The sequence below is a fragment of the Melanerpes formicivorus genome, unplaced genomic scaffold (assembly GCF_026170545.1).
Source record: "Melanerpes formicivorus ecotype bairdi unplaced genomic scaffold, bMelFor1.0.p_v2 SCAF_5, whole genome shotgun sequence".
Taxonomy (NCBI): domain Eukaryota; kingdom Metazoa; phylum Chordata; class Aves; order Piciformes; family Picidae; genus Melanerpes; species Melanerpes formicivorus.
Genome location: NW_027142357.1, coordinates 16,930,832 through 16,955,136, shown reverse-complemented (window position 1 = coordinate 16,955,136; position 24,305 = coordinate 16,930,832). Strand labels below are relative to the sequence as shown.

At 37.3% G+C, this 24,305-nt stretch overlaps 1 long non-coding RNA gene across 1 annotated transcript; it reads right to left on the bottom strand.

The window, feature by feature from the left end:
- Positions 1-4,382: 4,382 nt before the first annotated feature.
- On the bottom strand, positions 4,383-20,601 carry LOC137441251 (uncharacterized). Its single transcript, XR_010987357.1, has 4 exons — positions 20,533-20,601; positions 20,306-20,427; positions 17,631-17,725; positions 4,383-4,456 (listed from the first exon to the last, which is right to left on the bottom strand). It is a non-coding gene; the product is annotated as an uncharacterized lncRNA (long non-coding RNA).
- Positions 20,602-24,305: the final 3,704 nt, after the last annotated feature.

Below are 24,305 nucleotides of genomic sequence, written 5' to 3'. Positions count from 1 at the left end.
TCTAAAAAAATTAAGAATACCAGATGTTACTGTTCTTTCCAGTTGCCATGCAACCACAGCTGCCCTGCTATGCTTCACCTTCCTAATCTCCTTAACAGCTAACTCTAAATCAAGTACAATTAATTCCTCAGTGAACAAGACAGGGCATCACTCAGTCCTGCAGTTGCAGAAGTACTTTGACTGTTGGTATATAAACACTAAACAGATACAGCACCAACACACAGCACAGCACCAAACTGCAGTTTTGTAAGACAAACACAAGTCACTGTTGCAAACTATGATCTTTCCTATAGTACAGGTTTTTCAATGATGCCTAACAGATATTTCTTATGCTGCTTAGGAGACAGTCCTTGCCAGTCCTCTGGTAATGCAGACAGCCTCTTATCCTAGAAACCCAGAGAGAAATTAGCATGCTGTACTTCAGCACATATAAAAACATGATTGTTACCACTGTGCTGAATCTGATAATTTCCATTATCAATAAAATGGCTGGTGAACAATCATTTTTGCTTGTTAAATAGATTAGCCTGTATTTGTATGTGTACAAAAAGTAATAAACACTCAAAAATCCCTTTTATTTTGGAGTGGGTTTCATTTACACCAGCCATTGACTACTAGCATTTCTACATAGTTCCCCAACCACAGTGCAGAGCTTTTGAGCAGCCATAGCAATAACTGGAATTACCACTGAATATGAAGGTGTTCACAGAGTTTCTGATTCAGCAATTAAGATTTTATTGCAATGACTATAGATTGCACAAGTGAAATACCAGTTTTGTGCAATGCCTTATTTCACAGTATGGAAATAAATAGATGAAAGAGGGGGAAAAGCTGTCCCATTTAATTTCTTGTTAATTCAAGCTCCAAGGAGCAGTCTGTATTTGCATATAAGCTGTGTAGGAACAATAATGCTGACATTTAGCATTTTGATAATTATAGCTTTCAGATATTTTTAAAGGTGTTCCTAAATGATAAATACTTCAGTTAAGCACATAATATAAATGCTCTCAAGCATTTATAACTGTTGATAATTCTCCATTCATCTGCTGTAGAAAATATTGCATTGGAAAGGGCAGGCAGAGACACTTGGCTGTGAAACAGTGTGGCATTAAAACCTTTCTTTTTCAGACCTCCTGTGAATGTTCTGCTCTCTCTCAAAACTTCTTGTGGGTTCATTGCAATTCCTACCTTTAGCCCGCTGTCATAAGCCACCACATTCCTCCAACACCATGAAATTTCCCGGACTGAGCTCTCCACTTTTGACATGGTGATCTTGACAATTCATTCAAATCCAAGAAACAGCCAGGTATGCCAGGGCCAAGTCTTCAGGAGAACCAAACTATATGTTGGCTATAGTAGCAAGAGCAGACTCATATCTGGGACCTTGTTTCCAAAGGTCTTCAATGATTGAAGATGCATGTTTTGGGAATGTAGCACAGTGGCCAGCTGTACTGGTGGACGAAGATGAGAGCAGGACTGACTGTTTTCTTCCAAAAAAATGTAACTGAAAATGCCAGTAAGTGGATGGTTAAGTATCCATTCACCTGTCAGTTTGGGGCTTTCAAGGAGGAGACTAATAGGAAGCAAATTATCTTGGGTGTGGTGTGCTAAAAGAATTTCAGCAGCATGACACAGAGCAGCATTTGTCTATGCTGTGTGTAAGTCAAATAGATCTTACCCTTGTCTTCATGGCACAAGTATGCACTTGTCCACATTATGCCTTCATGAGTTCATCAGATTTTTAGGATTTGCCAGTCTTAATGCACTGTTACTTGTTGTGGGTTGAAAAAAACACAGAAAAAACAGCACATGATGTCTGCATAAAAATGTTTGCCTATCTGTGCTCTAAAGCCAGCTCACATTTCAAACAATCATGTTAGGCTATAACTTGTAATAGCAGCAAGCACTGGTGCCACATTTTCCCATTTATTGTTTGTGGAAATGCACAAAATATTTTTTCAGTGTCATACAAACTAATACACAAATCAGTTAAAATGAGATTTTAACCTGATTATATACTTGGATTATTAATTGCTAGTCCAGCCTTCTTTATATTTTGCCCTCTTCTCATTATCTTGCTTTTGCAGTAGATGAGAAGGGAGAACGACAGACAAATCTGAATGGTATTGTAGCCAGAGGGGCATTTAAATTATTGCTCTGCACCTGGGAAACAGGTTTAATTACTGCTACTGTCAAAATGGTTTAGTGTAAACATGTTTCCTGATAGATCGCATTTCCTTACTGTGAACTATCATCTACCAAACACAATCCACTTTATGGTAGGGCTTAGAATGTAGGTATTATAAATTAGAGCAATGAAGCTTTTATGATTAAAGATACTTCTTCTGCTCTTAATGCCTCAAATCACAGAAACTATACCAAGTCTTCACATTAAAATTTAAATAGGATTAAGAGTCTGAAACTCTCTATACAGTAGGTATCACAGGCCTGATTCTGAGATGGTGCAGAGCTTCACACAGACATAGGAGGGAGGCAGCTCCTACTTCCTCTCTTTTGGACATCTTGGAATTGCCTAGCTGTTGGCATATAATTATAAAGGACTGAAACTGCCCTAACCTGTATATGTAAGACAGTCTTTGATGTACCAAGGGCATAATGCAGTTGCCTCAGCCATAGTTTCTCTATCCTATAAAGCTGCTCCCTCTGTAGATCTTCCTAGAAGGCACCACAGAGCCAGAAAGTATGCTCTCTGCTTGGTCTATTCCTCAGGGGTGTTTTGGGTCCTTTAAAATAGGCAGCATACCTCCAGTATATCTGTTCCAAAAGAGGATTCAGCATAAAAATATATGCACATGAATTGAGAAATGATGCTGATTATTTCATTGTATTTATTTATGTAATAATTTTATCCTATTCACACTACTCCTGGTAATAAATTTTGAGAGCATGTTTCACATCAAGCAGTGTTTGTTAAAAGTAGATTTAAAATCTGTCATTAAAATACTTGCTTCCACAACATACTTATATTCTGTTCATCCTCCACTCAAGATACAGAAACATGAGTCTTGCAGGCCCCAATAGGTAGCAAAACTCATCTTCCAGATGTTCATATCACTTAAGAAGTGTGGGGTTTGTTTTTGTTTGTTTGTGGTTTTGTGGTTTGTTTTGTTGCTTGTTGTGGTTTTTTTTAAGAAAGAAATATGTAAAATAAATGAAATTATTTCATGTAGGTGGTACATGAAAGAGGAACCTCAATTCATCTTATAAATTATTCATGGTGAATTATTCACTTGACTTGTATAGAAGTAAAGAAGGTAATTTTTTAATACTATAAAATCTACTCAAGTCTTAAAGCCTACATTAATAGGAAGTAATGCATGATTATAGTTGGAGACATACTTTTAAATCATCTTTTTGAAATTGGAATTTGACTGAGGACACTTAACTGTGTATGCAGTCTATCCCTTCATACCACATGGGAAATATACAAGTGAAATTAATTCAAGAAAAAACAAAGGGCATCCAACTTTGTAGATCACAAATTCCTTCATTCTTTTAGGGGATGAATCACAGCATGATAGAATTATCTTGGTTGGAAAAGACCTTTAAGGTCATCAAGTCCAACCATTATCTAACTCTACCAAGTCTGGTGCTAAACCATGTCCCTTAGCACCACTTCTATGCACTTTTTAAACAGCTCCAGGGATGGTGATTTGACCACTTCCCTCTGGAGACTATTCCAGTCTTTGAGAACACTTTCAGTGAAGAAATTTCTTCTAATGTTCAATCTAAACCTCCCCTGGTGGAACTTGAGGCCATTTTCTCTCACCCTATCATTTCTTTACTAGAGAGACCAACACACACCTCACTTCAAGCTCCTTTCAGGTAATTGTAGAGATCAATGAGGTGTCCCCTCAGGCTCCTTTTATCCATACTAAACAACCCCAGTTCCCTTAGCCACTCCTCATGAGACCTACTCTCCAGACCCTTCACCAGGTTTGTTGCCCTTCCCTGTATCCACTCCAGCATCTCAGATGAGTGAAAATACATGCATGTAATCATAAAATGGCTTGAGTTGGAAGGAACCTTAAAGATCCTCTAATTCCTGATAGAACATTACGCTAACATAATCACAGAATCACAGAATCATCAAGGTTGGAAGAGACCTCAAAGATCATCAAGTCCAACCAATCACTACAGACCTCATGACTAAACCATGGCACCAAGTGCCAAATCTAATCTCCTCTTGAACACCTCCAGGCATGGTGACTCCACCTCCTCCCCAGGCAGCCCATTCCAATGGCTAACAACTCTCTTAGTGAAGAACTTTCTCCTCACCTCGAGCCTAAACTTCCCCTCGTGCAGCTTGAGACTGTGTCCTCTTGCTCTGGTGCTGGTTGCCTGGGAGAAGAGACCAACCCCCTCCTGGCTCCAACCACCCTTCAGGTAGCTGTAGACAGCAATAAGGTCTCCCCTGAGCCTTCTCTTCTCCAGGCTAAACATTAGAAACACAGGAAGCAAACTCTTAGTTAATCAAGGCCAAGCCTTCCAAAACTGAAATAGTGTTGTAAATAAATATCCTACAGAAACAGAGTTCTGCATTTGAAACAATCCTTTTATTAGTGGAAAGTTCTTCTAGACTCACCACTATGAGAAGTAGGAGATTTTTAACCTCATTTCTGTTCTACATTCATTCATGTTGACTGCACTCAATGATCTCTGAGATGTTTTCCAACTTTAATGATTCTATGATTCTATGTTTGTACCATTTGCCCCTGCTTCAGCACATTAGGATTAGGATCTAACTGGAAGACACTCCAAGTTTGATTAATACCTCACTTTCATATCTGAGATTCAATGTACATGTGAGCATTTGACTAAACACCACTGTATCAGATAAAAAAGTCATCTTCAATAACATTCTTTGCTGATGAAACACAACTGTGAACATAATGAGAGAAACAAATATTATGCAAACCCTGAAACCTGTTCACACGTAACAGCATGGACTACAGAGTTGTAATAACCACACATTACCTTTACACACTAGCTAGTGTCCACGGTGATCTCATATTTCAAATACTAACACTAGGCAAACTGGATAGCTGGTGAAGATGTCTTGATGATGGTAGGGTACTGAATATTACAATCTTTCTTTGGCAATGGCAGCAGTAAACCCCTCCAGGCTTATAAGATCATACTCGTATTTGGTCTTTCCCAGGAAGCTTTTGGCCCACCATCTGAGCAATTGGAAATCAATGTAATTCTTCCCTCTCTCCAGTGAACACAGGTGTCAATGTATGGCTCCACTTGGTCCAGTTTACTAGAAAACTAATATCTAGCCCTGGCAGCTAACTTCTGATTACACCACACCATGCACAATATTACCTATTGCCTGTTGCCTGTTTTGTGCTATCAGAGTCTCCAGTTCTGTTCAAAATAGAATCTTTAAGTCCTTTTTTTTTTCTTTTTTTTCATGAACAAAGCAGAAAAGAGCAGTTCATGATGTAAAATGAAAGCTGTATATGCAATAAATTAAAAAGAAACAAAAATGTTGGTAAATTGACACACTAGACCTCTAAAATCACTCAATGACATTCAAAGTCATATGTTTTGGAGGGTTTTGTACACTTGTTAAGATGACTGCTTTATGTGTTTTAAGTAGGAACTTTTCTGTTACTGCTTCTTTTAACTGATAAGATTAAAGCCAGTACAAACCTTAGCCATATAAAGTCAGGCTTCATTCTAATAGCAAGATTGTCACTAAGAATCACTAAGATTGTCACTAAGATCCTGAGAAGGCTGGGGAGGGACTTTTCAGGATCTCAGGTAGTGATAGGACTAGGGGGAATGGAATGAAGCTGGAGGTGGGGAGATTCAGGCTGGATGTGAGGAGGAGGTTCTTCACCATGAGAGTGGTGAAACCCTGGAATGGGTTGTCCAGGGAGGTGGTTGAGGCCCCGTCCCTGGAGGTGTTTAAGACCAGGCTGGATGAGGCTCTGGCCAGCCTGATCTAGTGTGGGGTGTCCCTGCCTATGGCAGGAGGGTTGGAACTAGATGATCCTTGTGGTCCCTTCCAACCCTGAATGATACTATGATACTATGATACTATGAAGAAGGAGATTGATAAATTGATGCAAAAGAAACCTGGGCAAAGTTGTGCCCAGATTCTCTCAATAGGACAGAAGATATTTCACTCAGTTCCCTGGATTTTGTGTGATATAGAGTGATAGAGATTTTGTTCTGAAGACTTTAGTTTTTTTTTTTTTTACTTCAAGTTCCAAATAACTGTAAGACACAAAACTATCTTTTGTGTAATCCATTTGTATTAATAGGCTTAAATTTCATTCAAAGAATTTACAGCACTGGTTAAATTGAAGGTAACATTATAAATCAACAAGATAATTATTAAGTTGTGAAGCTATGGTATTAATTTATGATGTCACATAATACTAATAGGGACATAGTTCAAAATAAGAAGCTCACCACAGAATTTCTATTTCACACCCTGAAAAGATAACCATCTGGGTTTAAACAATACTTTCATTTAAAAACAGTTTTGGATATAGATACAGTAATTGGAAATTTTAATTGTAATGCATATTCTTAGCATCATTTATCTCACCTCACCTTCTGAGTTCCATCAAGAAATCTCCCCCTTTTTACCTTTCAGAAATATTTCCATCAATTGGCCAAATGTTTTGTGTTTTACTTTTACCTTTAACTTTTAAACCCCAAGTACACAATACCTTTGCAAAGGGTTATTCCTTCAGTGGACACATATTAGAGACAGGCCTAGGCTGCAAACTTTGCATCTGTACCTTCATTTTACTTATAGATATTGGGAAAATAATCAATAATCTGCTTGATTTGGTGGAAAACTTAATGCCAAGTAAGGAGATAATTAAAATAGTTTTTCTTTCCCTTTCCCTTTCCCTTTCCCTTTCCCTTTCCCTTTCCCTTTCCCTTTCCCTTTCCCTTTCCCTTTCCCTTTCCCTTTCCCTTTCCCTTTCCCTTTCCCTTTCCCTTTCCCTTTCCCTTCTTTCACTTTCCCTTCTTTCCCTTTTTCTTTCTTGCAAGAGATTTCCTGAAGTTTTCCACTCTAGAATATCCAAAATGCAGCTATGAGGTCCATAGCTGACCACGTCCACATGCAAACAAGGCAACGCAGAGAAGTTCGGTGCCTTCGCTACTTCCCTGCAGCTAAGCAGCTACTCTGCTCCTTCTAAAAGCAATCAAAAGGGATTTGGACATTGCTAGCAGACGGGCATAGAGCTGTCATCACAAAATTAAAAGACAGAAAATAAATGTCAAGCAATCTGAGAAAGTCTAGCCTTGAAAACCTCTCAGCTAATTAATTCTGAGGAAAATTTTTGATCAAATCTTATTTTTAATCTTGCTGTCAGTTGGCAGATCTGCTTGCTTTTCTGAAGCAGGTGTTGGCTGATAGCAGTATCTCAGGTTACACATCTCCAAAGACTTCTATTTTTAAAAAGACAAGAGGTCTTTTAAAATTACTGTACAACAAAGAGATTTACATTTATTTGTAAGAATTTGCAAAACGTGTGCACCTATCTGTGTGCCTCTCATGAAAATTGTTTTGATTTATCAGTTAAGCAAACATTTTAATGCTCTTTTGGGAAATAAAAGCCAAACCAAAACTTGCTATAAAGCTTATTCTAGGGGAAAAAAGTGTTTAATAGATGCCAAGTAAAGTATTTTTTTTTTCCTCTTAAACCAAAACTTCTATTTTAGGGGGTTGGGGGGAAATACCAGCTAGCAATCACTTGTTACCTAAAAGAAGGATCATTACTTTTGCTTCTGTGAGAGGAACTGGATATTTATATCTGGAAAATAGCTATTGCAACTACATTCTAAAATGCTTCGTAATGACACAGCAGCAGCACTGCACACTACAGAGTTGTTTCCATGCTAAACATCGCTTTGGACATGCTCAGACTTTACAGGAATGAAAACAAATATACATTTTTCTCTAGAGAACTGTGTTGTGGGAACATTCATGGTACAAATCTGACATAAACTCATACAGTCTGGGAGCCTTCTGGAAACTGACCCTGTATCTTATGTTCAAAACTTATTAATTACAACTTATTGTTTACACATATATAATAGCAAGCTATCTGGTACTGAAATTTTAGTTACAAAAAATCTCCTGGGAATGTGAAACACTTTTGCTGTTCCTTTACCAGGAGGGAGAAATGCAACAAAGCACAGCTAATCCGCATTTTTGAGCTCTTTCAGATGTTGTATTGACTGTTCAGCGTCCATGATGCTTATCCAATCACTATTTTATGTTAAGGGAAGAACAGAACAACAAAGCAAATATATTGCCTAAAATCCAAAGTCAGCAACATTTTACAGCTAAAAATAGAGCCTTTGGAAGACCTTCCCACCAATTTTATACAGAAAACACAGACAACCAAAACAATGTGTAGATTAGTTAGGGCTTTTTTATCACTTAATGAAGACATATTCTTTGTGACTCTGTACCCCTTTTTGAGACTATAAGCAGTACAAAGGGGTTCTATATTGACAGTTAACTTTGTGGGACACAAACATGGTCAACTCCAACATTATTAAAGAAGATTTCACTCCTTAACACTGAAATTGTACTGAAGAGTTAAGATACATCTCCTGTGAGCTAGCTGCATGTCATCTGTAAATATTCCCTGAGACACTGTGAACCATGGATCATTCTGCAGGGGACCAGAAACTTTAATTCATATCTTACAATGTTATTAAGGGTACCTGTCTTTCTAGTCCTTCCCTGTACTTTCTTCCTCTATGAAACCCCCAAGACTAAAATTGTTCCAGTATGTGGGTCAGGGTGGATACAGAACCAGTACAGAAATGATGGCTGACCACAATAACTGGATGTGGACCATACTCGTGCAGTGAACACAGGCTGAGGACTTCAAGGACTCACAGTCTTTTAGTCATTGGTCCCTACCATTATTTCAGCGCCCCCACACCTTGAAGCAACTAGCTGGTGCAGGTCCCCCTGGCTGTAATTCTCCATGACAGAAACTTATAGCACCATATACAAATGCCACAATAGATATTTTTATAATCAGTATAGAAGCCATATTTCTTATATTTTTATTGAGTACTGAATATGACCTTTTCTGCAATCCTTGCTGTCAAACATCAATATGGTTAAAACACCCTTACAACACCTAGTTATCCATCCTCATCACATTTGTTGTGTTACTATGACCTACCTACCCTTTCTGTTAATCTTAGTAAGTTGTTTACTGAATAAACGTAATCCTAAAACACCATAATGTGTATTCTAGTAAGAGATTAAACCTCATTTGTGGTTGTAAATAAAATACACCACCTGAAATGCTATTTCACTGAGTGACTGCTGAAAATCCATTATCTGTAACATGTGCAGCAGGAATTTCACATTCATGCTCATCATAGCATTAGGGGCCTGAGAAGAATCTGTTCAGTTCAGTGACCTATTATCCATGCTATTTGATTAGATGCAGCCAATGCTTTTTTATTTGGATAAAACTCAGCTTAAAACATTTTTAAAATATCTTTGCCCTTTTAAGGAAAATATGAAAGATACATTGTACCACAGTTGTTTATCATCCTAAAATGGTACAGTATGAATCATTAAAGTTGAACAGGAAAAAAAATAAAAATCAGTGCTTTAGGATTGTAAAATAATGGAACTTGAAAAGTACTTTAACATCTGAAATACAAACATTAAAGGCCACATTTTTGAGACACAGTAGCACCTGAAGATACAGAAAGGCACCTTGTAGAATTTCAAATGTTCCTGTATACACATGCAACCCACATTTCTCTTGTTCTGAATGTCATTCTGGACACATCTGCCTGTTTCTGTAAGTTGCGGTCCCCCTGCTCCTTCGTTTCTGACATAATACATCTGTATAAAAATAGCCAATATAGAAAACAGGCCAACCACTTAACATTTTTTTACTCCACAGTTTCTGCAGAAACTCTGACTTGTTTATGAAGTCAGTGGTTTTGCCTGGATCTGAGCAGGCTCAGCCCCGGGCTGCTCTGAAGGAGCTGAGTTATTTGCTAGGTTCCATCCAGCAGTAGCTCTAGCAGCCAGCAATGTTGCAGGTTTCATTGACGAGCTATGGGGTGGGATCACTGCAAACAGTGACTGTTTTGCTGCAATCATATTGGAAGGAGTCAATTCATTCCTCTGCTCTCTCCCACTAAGACTGGTAACACGTACCTACAGAAGGTTCTGCCCCTATGCAATAGACGTGGACTTACTAGTATTTATTAGGCAGAATACGGAACACAGTTTTGCTGGCAGCACGCTATATTGAATACGGATGAACTGCAATATTATCAGTGAAGCTGCCTTCACGGCTGACTCCTTTCCATTTCTTAAGATAAGACCATTCTCAATTAAAAGCTGTTTCTTCAGCTGTCTTTGAGGGGCAGAATCACTTATGCACCCACTAAAATCAAATGGAAATTATGTCTAAAATATTTCTCAGTCAGGCTGTCAAGGACTCCGGTGCTCACAAGAAGTCTCCTGCACTTTGTATTTAGTGCTTTGTGTCAGTATATAATGACAAGATATATACCACTTTGCATGAACTTTCAGCTTTTAAGTCACAGTCCTCTAACTGCACAACCCATGCATGAATTTGTCAGTGGCTGTGAGGGGAGTGTACTCAAGGAGAGATTAAGAAGGGAAGAGGGCAAAACAGGTTGCAAAGGGATTTAAGGGAGAAGAATCTCAACAGGGGTACAGAACCATTGACATTTCTTTAAAATTTCCTTTTAAAATGTTAATAAAGGATATTAAGTACAGAATTGCTCTAAGGAAACAAATAGTAAGAATAATGTAGAAGCTAAATTTCAGGTTTTGGATTAACACGTTATGATTCAACAAAGCCTGTAAAAGCCCATCAACTCCAATCTCTATTCCTTTCCTTTCTCCAGGCCACATAACATAGGACAATTTAATACTCAGGCTAAGAGGCTTAAGTATTGGCTTTTACAGAATCTTACTGCTTTTCTGTCATCAGGGCTACAGCTATGACTACTGCTACTACTGGTGAAGAAATACAACTTCAGATTCTGTAAAGTGCTTTGAAGTACTTAAGCAGGCAACGCAGACAATTGGAAAAAAAAAATCATAAATTTCCTCCAGGGAATGTAACAGAAAATAGCCAACAAAATCAGTAATGGGAAATGTTTTATGAACAGATTAAATGAGATTTGGTGGATAAGATGGAAGAATGGATTGATAAAGGAGAAAGTCAAAAGTGAGAACTATAGTTCTCAGTTCTCTCTATGTTCAGTTAAAATACAATTTCTGATGGAGTCATAGGCAGTACTGGAATTCAATTGTTCTTAATTTTACCCAAAGAGAAGGAAAAAACACATCTTTAAAGAAAAGCAAGTTCAGGCAAGAAAATAGAAAATTAATTGCCTTTACCGATGCTATGCAATGTTTTTTGTAACTAAATTTCAAGGCACTGTTTAGAGAGAGTTCATCACTAACTTCTTCATTATATAGACATGGAAATTAAGACACATGATCACAACAAGTAGATTACAAAAAAAATTTATCCAAGAGATTGCCAACACTGAAGAACAGATTGTGGAACCAGCAGGCAAAGGGATATAAAGAAGAGAGATAGTGCACATGTAAGCCATACTAAGCAGCCCACATGGCTGCCATTCATCTGTTTTCTTCTGTACATATAATGAGCTCTCTTAGAGCAAAAAGTTATCCATACACATTTGTATCTTTTATTGCATGTAATTATTCTCCTTTATTTGATAAAACTGATTTAAATTACTGCTGCACTGACATTATGTTTCTCTGGCCTATTTTTTTCAACTTCATTGGTGAAATGTGTGTCAAGTGACAATTTTGCCTGCTTGCAGTGAATGAAACTGTCAGACACATAGGCCAGTGCATCCATAAGTATGTAACACCATTTCAAATCCCCAAATAGCTGTCAAGTGCACAAAAGATATATTTTCAGTTCAGCAAACTTGCTACCATCACTTCTGCTTTTTGTTTATTATGCAAACCCAACAGCATTCAGTATTTTTGTACAGTTGATAATTGCTAATTATGGAAGGAAAAGTTATCTGATTGTCAACCATGGAATCAAATGAATTGAAAATATTCCATCAAGTATTTAATGAAAGTGTAGGGAAAAGACTGACTAAAAATAACAATGAACATGTTCTTTGTGTTGAGAGATCATTGGCAGAAGTGAATTGCACAAAATTCAGATTCTTATTGCTTAATCATCTCACATTTCATTAGCCACAGCTGCCAATTGTCTTGTACTATGTGAATTGCTTTTCATTTAAAAAAAAAAAAAAAAAAAGCGGGGGGGCTAGGGAGGAAATAATAAATGTTTCTTAGGCTGGAGATTGGTTTCACTAAGATGCAGTGCTGGAATGCAAATATTCATTTCTGAATTAATTCATGACAGAGGGCTTGGCCAACCTGGGCTAATCACACCCCTGGGGTCCTCTAATCCTCTAAAGCTGATTATCTCATGATTGTCACACCCACTGGGAGTTCCCTTTGTCATTAGCAAATTCAAACTGTAGTTAAAAAAAAAAATGAAAAAAGGAAAGAAACAAAAAACAACTTGTTTTGATGCTAAGGTTGGGGAGTGAATAATAGCTCCATCTCTAATCCTTTGGCTGGATGACAGGAGGAAATGCATTCTAGTATGTCTCATTGCTCCCTCAGAATTACTATGATTCAGATAGAACCAATAGCTAGCTAGTCAGGTGGCCAAATTATATACTCATAAAACAGATTTGTCCCTCCAAACTTAAAGAATATACCAGTAATAAGCATATAAAATTATCTTTTTTTTTTTTTTTTTTCTATTCCATCCTCTAATGTGTGTGTTTTGGTGGAAAATTGGCATGAAGTCATGAAGAAATTTATTCAACATAAACTGCAAATATGTTGTACAACACGTGTTTCATGATGCTCTCTTCAAAATCTGTCTTCTACCAAGACAATAGAAGCTGCGGGAGGAACAGATAAATTCAGAGTATGTATGTGAAATAACTGGAAGCAAACAGGTGACATCCGTCCCATGCAGGTAATTCTTTATGCTGTTTACTAGATTATATCACAGAATCATAGAGACATATCAATTTAATAGATTGAATCAATAGAGAACTAAAGCCAAAGTTGAAAGCCCGCTGCTAGGGCTATTACACATGCAAGCCCTGCACATTCAGCCACATCGCCAAGGAATCCTCTGAGATAATTTTCTGTTAACTGTGAAGCTTGTGTGGTACAAACACCATAAAATTTGAATTTGAGTGAAGATGGAAAATCGTGCAGGAAAGCTTGCACTGAGGGTGTGCTTTGAATTATTCATCACAGTTGTTGAACTTGCATTGTTTTTGCTAGCATTTCGCTAGCTGCTGGAATTTGCTTCACACATTAACTGTCTAACCACTGTATTTTAGTGTACCATAGCAACTTCTTGCTTCCTAATCCTGGCACTACTTCTCTGGCATGTGAACAGTTTACATTTTTAATAATGACTCTATATGGGGAAATTTGTAACAATGACTCTGTGAGAACTTTCTTTGGCTTTGTCTGGGTTTTTGTTTGTTTGGGTTGGTTTGGTTTTGGTTTGGTTTGTTTGTTTGTTTTGGGTTTTTTGTTTGTTTGACATTAAAAAAAATGGCAGGTGGACAAACGTGTGTGTGTGTGTGTGTGTGCACATGCAGGTATGGGATGTGCAAGAATAAAAACATCTACTAGATGTTGAAGCTGCTATATGAGAAAATTGCTGGTATTTGTTTAATGTTCTTAGAAACAGTGGCATGACATACTCTCATGACATTTATTTGGAATCCATCCATACCTTTAAGGTTTCACTTAGCTATAGGATGTCCAATCTATATTACAATATGCAGCTTGTCCTGCTCAATGAAATTCATATTGATCTCCTGAAGTTTGTGTCGTCAGGCTTAACACTTCTCCTTGCATTGAGATCCAATACAATGAAAACGTGTAAGGTGATGTGGAATGTACATAACCTCTCTCATAATGTTCCAGCAAAACAAAGAAGTGTGAGACCTGATGTAAAAGTTTAATCATGTGTGGTTTGCCATTAATTTTGCAATATGAAACTTAAGCTACTAAATTTGTGTTCCTTTATGATTGGGTTTTTAATCAGACAAGTTAAAATCTATCACACTTCCCATGTTGAAAAATCTGTTCTCTGACTATCATGAAGTTGGTACTGCACATTTGCTGCTATTTATGTGAATATTTTCAGTAGGAACTGTATTAAATGGTCCTAATTATATATGCATGCTGAGAACTCTCAGCTACACAATGAGAAACGTGTGCTGAGTTTACCTTGATAACAATAGTTCTCTCTCTGTCAAGACAGTTGCAACATATGTATTCTAGGAAATTTTCATTGTAAACAGATAAGATTTTACCAAAGCAAAGAAAAGTAATATAGTAGCAAAATCACAGATTCATTACACTACATGTAGACAAAGATGTTCACACAGACAGAGACATCTTAAAGACACAGATTTTACCAAGACTTTAACTACCTACAATAGTAGCAAGACTTTCCTGGAATCTTTGCATGATTCTGTATGAAATTCTATATAGAAGTGTTGTTTCACATAAAAGGTTCTGGGTGCAGTTCTATGAGAAGCTTTTAACAGTTTTGCCAATCATAGCAAGAGACAGACAAACTGAGTTTATTCTACAAATTAGTCATGTGCATGCATGATAAAAATTATAATCTCAAAACCAATGCTGTCAATCCTTAACATTCACAATGTACATTGTACTCTCATACAGCCCCAGCTCCCTACAGCAAACACTCATGGAAGACTTTAAACAAATTACTCACGTTAAAATCAAAAAACAAGAACTGAATATGCAAGACTTTACAGATATGGACCACTGCTACAGAAAACTTATTTCTTTAAAGCATTTGACAATGACAGTGAAGGTTCTACACTGAAAATGATGGAGAAATCTGAGTTACTAAAACTATTGAGTTAAAAGTCATATATCTCAAGGAAGATATCCAGGTATTCAAACTGATGACTTTTAAGAGGCTGCTTTCCCCCTCAAATTTATAGAGTAAATAAAGCTAAAAAGATGGAATATATAAATTTCTAGGATTGTGTAAGAAACTAGTATAAGAGTGTATGAATAATCAGGAATAACAATAATGTACATTTTACCTTAAGTAGCAGTTTGTTGGTTTTACTTTTAAAAGCAAACTATTTCTTAATTGCATCTGTTAACACAATGTGAAACTCCCAAGGGGAACAAAAACCTCTAAATGTCATATGACAATGAATACACTGAGTTGAAAGAACTGAACTTACAATTGTATTGGTGAACCCAAGAATTCCTGTGTATTTGTCAGTGTTTTAAGTCTTCATCTTTTATTGCAAAAATTGGCATTTTCCTGAGTGCTTTAGAATCTAAATCATGAAACTGTTTTGATCATTAAAGCTTGTAAATCACTTAGGAACTTTTCAAAATATTATGATGAAGCTTACTTTTCTAGAGTATAGATATGTAGAATGTGTGTGTGTGAACCTATCTCCTTCAACATATCATCAGCAAATTGAGCTGTCTTATGAAGCTTTTTACAATGTAGCAACAGTGTAGGAAAGAGAAATAGAACTGCAAAAAACCCTCTCTCATTTCTTTTGAAAGCTTTGTATAAACAAATAATTTATCATTGAGGGAAGAATGAATTTTAATAGACACAACATGTTTGGGCAAAACACTTTTCTTGCACACTACTTTTGGACAAACTTTGCTCAGCAGCATTATAGCACTCAGTGTTGCCTCTTTTGTACCCAAACAAGCGACATGGAATCATCTCTAACAGTTTGTGGGTGAGTTAGACATGATGTTCAGCCATGACATGTTGTATTTCCTCACAATATACCTCATCTAGGAATAAGTCTTGTGATGAAAGTGAAAAGTCAAAACTGTAGCAGACTGCATGAGTTAAATGGAAATTGGGAGGTAAAAATTTCTTCTAAACCTGCAAATGCACTAGTTGTGTTTATTTATATTTATTATGGTAAAACAGAGGCCTTACCAAAAATCAGGCTCACTCTGTGCAAGAAACGTGCTTTCTGACACCAAAGGAGAGGGAGAGCTTGATAGCTTATATTGCGTATTCTATAGACTGTTGTGTGGACCCTATTGGCTTCTATAATATTTTGAAAATGCATTCACAATAATATTCTATTTCCACACTAGCAATGTCAGTGGGAGTCTTGGTAGTATGCTATTTAGGCACATTGAGAAAATAATAGCATTTACAATAGCTGGCAATTTGTTTTCTACTGCCACAATGTCTGCTTTTGTTACAGCCTTTGTAGCTGTTAGAAACTTCTTTCTGCCTGTTCTGTTCATCTTTTCCACTTTTTTATTTTTTTAGTGTGAATCATTTGGGTATGAATTGGAGTGGTTTCACTGCCATAAGTTTTCATTATTAGACGTAATATAAATGATGCAAATGTTTTTCTATGAATAGTCGTACTGCTCATGGGCCTGATTGATGGTCTTACCAGCAGTACTAGCATGCTCTTTCAAAAGTCAGAGAATATTGCCAAATACAAGTAGTGAGTTGTTAGGGGTTTCATAATCTACACCCAAATAGATTTAAAAATCAGATGATTTGTTGTTGTTCGGTATCATTATACTAAAATGTTTGTTCTGTGAAGTATACTTATTCAGTCAGAGAAAGTGATCATGCAAGGCAGTTCAAGCCTTATCCAAACCATCCAGGTGAAGTTCATTAGGAGTACTGGCACAATTTACATAATTCAATGAAAATCCAAAAATTGCAGCCAATCATAAACATATTAAAGACAACTAACAAAATCTGACATGTTAAAAAGCCAGCAAACGTTTTTGTCCAGTAAAATTGTACATTCAAATTCAGTATGATACCCCTGCTAAGGATAGGCCCAAGATCTGTCTTGGTCAGTTCAGAGACTGTTGAATAGTTATATGTTGTACTCTGCAAAGTGTTAGTTACCTGCTGTATCAGGTTTGCACATCATTACATACCTGTTCATGTTTACTCTAAATGTTAAGCTATCTTTAGATACTTCAAACTCCAGTGTAAATACCATCAGATCTGGGAAAATAATATGTGATGCTATAAGAATTCATAATAGGAAACGAGTGAATTTGCAGAAGATGAAAAAGTCCACGTTCAATTATAAAAAGACATGCAAATACTTTAAAGCTGTAGCAAATTGTGTGTTGCACACTGAATTAATTTAGATTACACAGGGAGTAGGAAAATGAAAACATAATAATCTGCTAAGATAAAAATAGAATTCTTGCTTCAGACTTCTGATACTTAGAGAGTAATGTCCCAATGAAGTGTAAATATTCACATAGAGTTACATGCTCATAATATTTTTAAATATGTTAATTAGAAATTAGTTCTGTTTCTTTAAACGTGACAAAAATAGCATTTCCTAATATTTGCTGTCTACCTGTGATCTAGTTCTTACACCTGCCTTACAGTTTCAATTGCCACCTGCTGCATTGCCTCAGACATGTAAATACACAGAAATAAGAAGAATGTGACCTCTAAAGCATCAGCTTTGCCACTTTAACTTACCCAGTAGCCATCCAGCAGATACTGAAAGTTGAAGATTGCACCTTTTTTCCTTTATCACTTGTAACTATTGGAGGGAGCCCAGCCTTGTTTCACGTCTTTGTTTTTTGTATGTTTGTTAAAAGATGAAGGGTAGGGAGGGAAAAAAAAATAGCATTTGTTGTCACATCCAAAATGGAGAAATACAGTCCTAAGCTTCTTTTTGAAAGTCCATTCATATCCCATAGTGAATTGAGCATTGCTCTGATCACCTATCATGCAATGGTAATAGTAATTAACTTTAAATTGCTAAAAACTTCCTTCAGGTTAGTTGGAGCTGTGTTACTATGTAAGTACCCAGCAGTGGTACCCAGTGCTTGGACCCACAGAACTAGTCTCAAACACAGACCTATCAAACTCCATCTGCTGACCTGCAGCTAGTGCCTCAATCCTAAAGGTATGTTTCATTCTGTGGCCTCATCATTTGACTCACCAGAAAATATTTCTACCTGGGTAGGGATGAGTCCATTGAGAAGGGCAACAAAGCTGGTGAAGGGTCTAGAGAACAAGTCTTATGAGGAGCAGCTGAGGGAATTAAGATTCTTTAGTCTGGAGAAGATAGAGGCTGAGCTGAGACTTCATTGTGCTCTACAACTACCTGAAAGAGGTTGTGGTGAGGTAGAGGACAGTTTCTTTGCCCTAGTATCAGGTGATAGGACAAGAGGAAATGACAAAAAAGCACACCACGGAAAGTTTAGACTGGATATTAGGAAAAATTCCTTTATGGAAAGAATGGTCAGGCATTGGAACAGGTTGCCCAGGGAGGTGGTGGAGCCGCTGTCCCTGGAGATATTCAAGAAACATGTGGACATGGCAACTGGGGACATGGTTTAATGGCCATAGTGGAGTTGGGTTGATGGTTGGACTCAGTGATCTTCGAGGTCTTTTCCAGCTGAAATGCTTATATGATTCTGTGAGTCCAGAAGAAAGCACACAAGTATAAGGACAGATTCAGGAAAAGCCTAGTTGGAATTTAGAAGTTGCCTGAGGCAGCACTACAGCACACAGCATTTGGTCCCAAGGCTGGGATCCACACAGTAATCCCAGGCACATGTTTTCAGAAATACCTTCTATGAGCTAGGGTTAATGCACTTAAAAATGCTGTCTTCCTACACTCAAACCAGAAGATACAAACTTATTTAGTAAAAGCTCATTATTAGAGTTTAATTTGTTGTAATTTTTTCTGCCAAATTAGCAATTGATGTAGCTGGAAAGAAATATTTTACAGATCTATAATCAAGCCTAGAAAGCAATTGGAACTTCAATTTCAGTGTCTAACTATTAATGTATTAAATTATCCTGATATATCTTCAGTTGATTATATCAAGCACTCTTCTAGAATTTGAGAGAGTAGTAATAAATTAAATGATAAATTACTATTGATTACTTTTAACTTGTTATCTTCCTCTAGATTTTGATATGGGTATTGCCAACTTATACTGAAACACGATGAACACAGGCAATGGTTTCAAGCAAACACTTTACATCTGCATAACAATTCTGTACCAGGGTTGCATTTTTCTTATGCCCTACTGCTAGGCAATGATGCACTATGGCTGTTCTATGGCACACACGTAATGCACCTGTACATAATAGCAAGTAGCCTTCTGATACAGAAAAGCTGACCAAACTATTTTTGGTCTTCTGTTAAAGAATGTTCAGTGGGAGGTACAGAGGAGGAGTATCATAGTATCAGTCAGGGTTGGAAGGGACCACAAGGACCATCTAGTTCCAACCCCCCTCCCATGGGCAGGGACACCCCACACTAGATCAGGCTGGACAGAGCCTCGTCCAGCCTGGGCTTAAACACCTCCAGGGACAGCACCCCAACCACCTCCCTGGACAACCCATTCCAGTGCTTCATCACTCTCATGGTGAAGAACCTTCTCCTTACATCCAACCTGAATCTCCCCACCTCCAGTTTCATTCCATTCCCCCTAGTCCTATCACTACCTGAGATCCTGAGAAGTCCCTGCCCAGCCTTCCTGTAGGCCCCCTTCAGATACTGGAAGGCCACAATCAGGTCACCTCAGAGCCTTCTCTTCTCCAGACTGAACAGCCCCAACTCCTTCAGTCTGTCCTCATAGGAGAGGTGCTCCAGCCCTCTGATCATCCTTGTGGCCCTTCTCTGGACACGTTCCAGCACCTCCACATCCCTCTTGTAATAGGGGCTCCAGAACTGGAGGCAGTACTCCAGGTGGGGTCTCAGCAGAGCTGAGTAGAGGGGGAGAATCACCTCCCTTGACCTGCTGGCCACACTTCTCCTGATGCAGCCCAGGATCTGATTGGCTTTGCAGGCTGCAAGTGCACATTGAGAGCTCATGTTGAGCTTTTTGTCCACCAGCACCCTCTAGTCTCTCTCCTCTAGGCTGCTTTCCAGCCAGTCACTGCCCAGCCTGGATTTGTGCCTGGGAGCGCCTCGACCCAGATGCAGGACCCTGCACTTGCTCTTGTTGAGTAGAAACTCAGCAGCTCAGTGGGAAGGACAGATGAGGAGTGCATACACAGCTTTTCATCTCTCATTGGCACACCATGCCTCTTTTGAGCAGTAGGCCCTATGAAAGTGTTATCAAATGAATTTCTAAGATAATGCTTTTTGTTTGTTTGTTTGTTTGTTTGCCTAAGGGGCTATTTTTCACCTTTTCTTACGTCCTCTGCACCTTCTGACACCCACATAAAAAGTGAGTGTAAGAGACAGCAAGTATGTTCTTCTCTTCAGGTGAGAGGTGCTTTCTTCAGAGGGGATGTGGTTTCTAGGTTTCTGTTCCATTAAACAAAAAAGAAAAATCACCCACATGAAATAAACAGTGTTTGATCAACATATACATTAAACTGAGCATGCCTAGGTACATGGTTATATACTCACCACAAAAAATTGGAAGGTCTGTGTTTGTCAGCGTTTAAAGATCTTGACATCAGAAATGCCATTGCCAACATATTTTGTAAAATGTGATTCCCAAAAAGTCCTGAAGATACTATTATTGGCATACCAGTCATGGTGGTAACATTGTTCTACAAAAGAAATCCTACTATAATCAGCAATTTTCTAGATATCAAGTACTTTTTATTTCAAAAACATTTTGTATATCTGTGCAAAACTGCTACAAACAGTAGGTTTCTTTAATGCAAAAAAAAATGTTAATATGATAGATCACAGCTTCTATGATACTGAAAAGGTAATATTTACATACATCTCTAATAAATATATAACTTCATATTAATTTGTAGCATAACAAATTCAGTCATTTTACAGCATATAAACATTTATTGGCTTTTACAAAATTCTATTCCCCTCCAGATAACTCACTGCAGTTTTGTCCCTCATTTACAGAAATATCCTTGAATGTGTTTTTAGAGACTTATAGGCCAAAGACAGATGAAGAACAGCTGGGAACTTACTTTTGGAAGTGGCCAGCTACCTGTTTCAGTTTTCTTTAGCAAATTTTACCTGGGAAAGCAATCATAAACTTCGATCCCACAGGCTGGTGGAAAAAATATGTTTACATCGTCCCAGGCTATCCACATAATCAACTTTTAATAGGGAGGAAGAAGCAGATGCAGAATGTTACCCTCCCTTGAGAGACATCTGTCTGGGTTCAGGTGGCCCTGTGCCATCAGAACACATTTGTGCTATAGTGGAGAGCACCTGTAACTGTCACACCAGCAGCAGATACACGGCCCTCCTGTACAGGCTTTATGCTATTCCACTACTCTTGTTGTGGTCCAGACAAAGTTTTGGCCACATGTAATAAGCTGGAGGATGTAGATGTGTGATAAGTGGAAATCAAAATGCAGAGGATTATGAAATAACAGTGAATTAGTTAACCACTTTAAAGGACAGGAAATGCATGTGCTGTGAGCATAGAACATGTAGGATGCAGCTGGATAGGGCAGTCATTCAGTTAAAATGGAAACAGTTTATGAAAGTTGAGTTCTGAAATAAAATCCATGTTGCTGTCATTACAGGAAGCTGCAGTGATATATCTGACAAAAAGGCTAAGCAACAACCAAAATTTGATTTCATGTATATCAGGTCAGATTACACAATGCAAATAAGATTTAGTATATGTTTAGTGTTCATGAATCATTTGTGAACAGATTTTCTTTATTTGTAGGCATACATCAAATTGCTTCTGTGTAAGCATGCCACAATCTTTTGCGTTGTTTGTGAATCACTCACATTGACTACTCATAGCATGCAATTGATCACTTGGCTCAAAAGCCAAAATTTCCCCGCTTGAAGGATGCATTAGAATGTACAAACAAAACAGAGATGAAATAGCAAAAAAAATACACTTTCAATAGGCATGTCTGGATGAATACTTGTGTCTTCTGAAATTTGTGAAATATAAGTTAAATATTGGGAAACTCTTCAAATAGGAAGGCTGACCAAAAATAATGAAAGTGAATACACTACAGTGCTCATTGATTAAGTCAATAATTAAGAACTCAAGGGTTTCTTAGCTCTAATTGTAAGAATTTAAAAGAAAAATAATGTGGAAGTATTAAAATTTCCCCAAAGCAAGGAAAAAATATCATTGAATGTAACGAGCCTTTTGATTTAAAAAATAACTGAAGTATTAGTTAATTTCATGGTAGATACAACATAATAAAAGAGCTTTGTGGAAAAAAGATTTTGAAAATACAAGATAGCAGAATATAACTCTGAAGAACTTAGGCAAATCAAGAGAAAACTAACTTCACTGCAAACAAATAATTTAAGATCCATAGCCTAAATGATACACTTCACAGAAATGAAGGTATAACCATCATCTTTTATGAAAATGACCAACCTACTACAGAGAACAGAGAAAGGTTACAGAAAAACAACTAAACAATCATCTAAGAAAACATAAAAGCAATTTCCTGAGCACAAGGAACTTTATACAAACCACAACCTACTGATAACCCAGGAAATGTTTAATTTGGAGAAAGCGTTTAAGAAAAATCTAAAGAGTAAGTGTCAAAAATCACCATAGAAGAAGTTTAATCTTTTCCAGACAGAAAACCTTCCTTCCTCCCTCCATCAGTTCTTGGTCACAAAGTTGTAACACCTTAATGATCTTAATCATCAATCAATCTTGATGATTATATGGAATCTTAACTTGAAATCCATGAAAATTAAAACAATTATTCTACATTCCAGTACTGCTATTTTGGCAGTGCATGACCATCAGCTTCAGAAACCATGTGAAATTGTTCTGGACAGAAGCAGAAAAATTTTAAGCTAAACAACAAATTGTTAAACAAAAACATTGAGAAAAATAGTGGAGTGATTTTTACTGTGAAATTAAAAGAATGGCAATATTTAAAAAGTCTAATCACTCAGAAGCACATTTGTGAGAAGGTGCCCTACAGAAGAGAATTAAGTATCTCTTGGTTAATGTCTGAAATATTGCAAGAGAAAATAAATTTATCTAATTCAGTACTTGTTAACTTCTTCAGTGACAAGTAGACTCAAAGAGCCTATCAATAACACTATATTCCGACTGCTTGTTTTCAGTACAGAAAAAGGTATTTCCCTTTATCAAAGAGCTTTATGAATTTGTGTAAGTCAGTAAGTGATTACATCAACAGTTATTGCCATATTTTTCTTCTTTTCAGCTTTACTCTTATATGGGTGAAACACTGAGTATAAAAGAGTGGGAAAAGTAGCCTTGCTCACAAAATGCTGTATTCTAAGGTCTACAACAGCAAAAATCAAGACTGCAACAGCTGCATTGAATAATAGCCTTGTGGATGACGAAGTTAGCTCTTTCATAGGGCTTAGGATAAACTTTTTCTGGCCACAGTGGCCTTTTTCCTTTGTAAAGGACATGACCTCAAAGCAATGGTAGATGTTCAAAAGGTTTTTGTGAAGAGCATGAAAAATGTATTAACTTCTCATGTGGTGTGACATCTTACCTGCTGTTATTCATTATTATATCCAGTGACAGGAATAGTAAATGCTACACAAACAAACAAACAGATACTTCAGCTGGAGTTAGTGAAGTACTGTTGTGTTCAGTGATTTGGTCCAATTCTATTCCAGGGGTTTATATAGCCACTATCACACTGGGAGGGATAAGAATCAAAAGAAGAAAAAGATAGCACACAGTATAGAGCTAAAAGACCATTTTGCAAGTGACATTCTAACAGGGAGATGACATAAGACATGCACCATTTAAAGCAACAAAACTATTTAGGGAACACTGTGCACAGATGAGGAAGTACTGAAGTCAGTATGAAACCAGTGCATGTAAAAAGGAACTGCAGATAGAACCTGGCTTTTTTGTTATCTACAAAGCTTAGGTAACCGCTTTGCTTAGATAAAGAAAATGGTTAGCTAAAACTAGGATGCTCTACTCTGGCTTAAAGAAGCCCAAAGTAAAGAGGTTAGTGTCTTCAGATTCTTAAGCTTGTTACCAGCACTGACATTAAAAAAACATTGCACAAATTTGCACAGACTTTTAAAGCACATTTAGGTACTTTTCTATTAATAAGGCACTATTATAACATTGCTATAGCAACCTTGGAGTTATGGTTGAGAGATATTTTGTAAGCCTTTCTACTCAGGTGCTTCTAACTTCTTTTAAAAATGCTTTAAGTGCTTATCAGTTCACCTTAAATATTTCAAGTCTATTAATAACTTAATAGCAA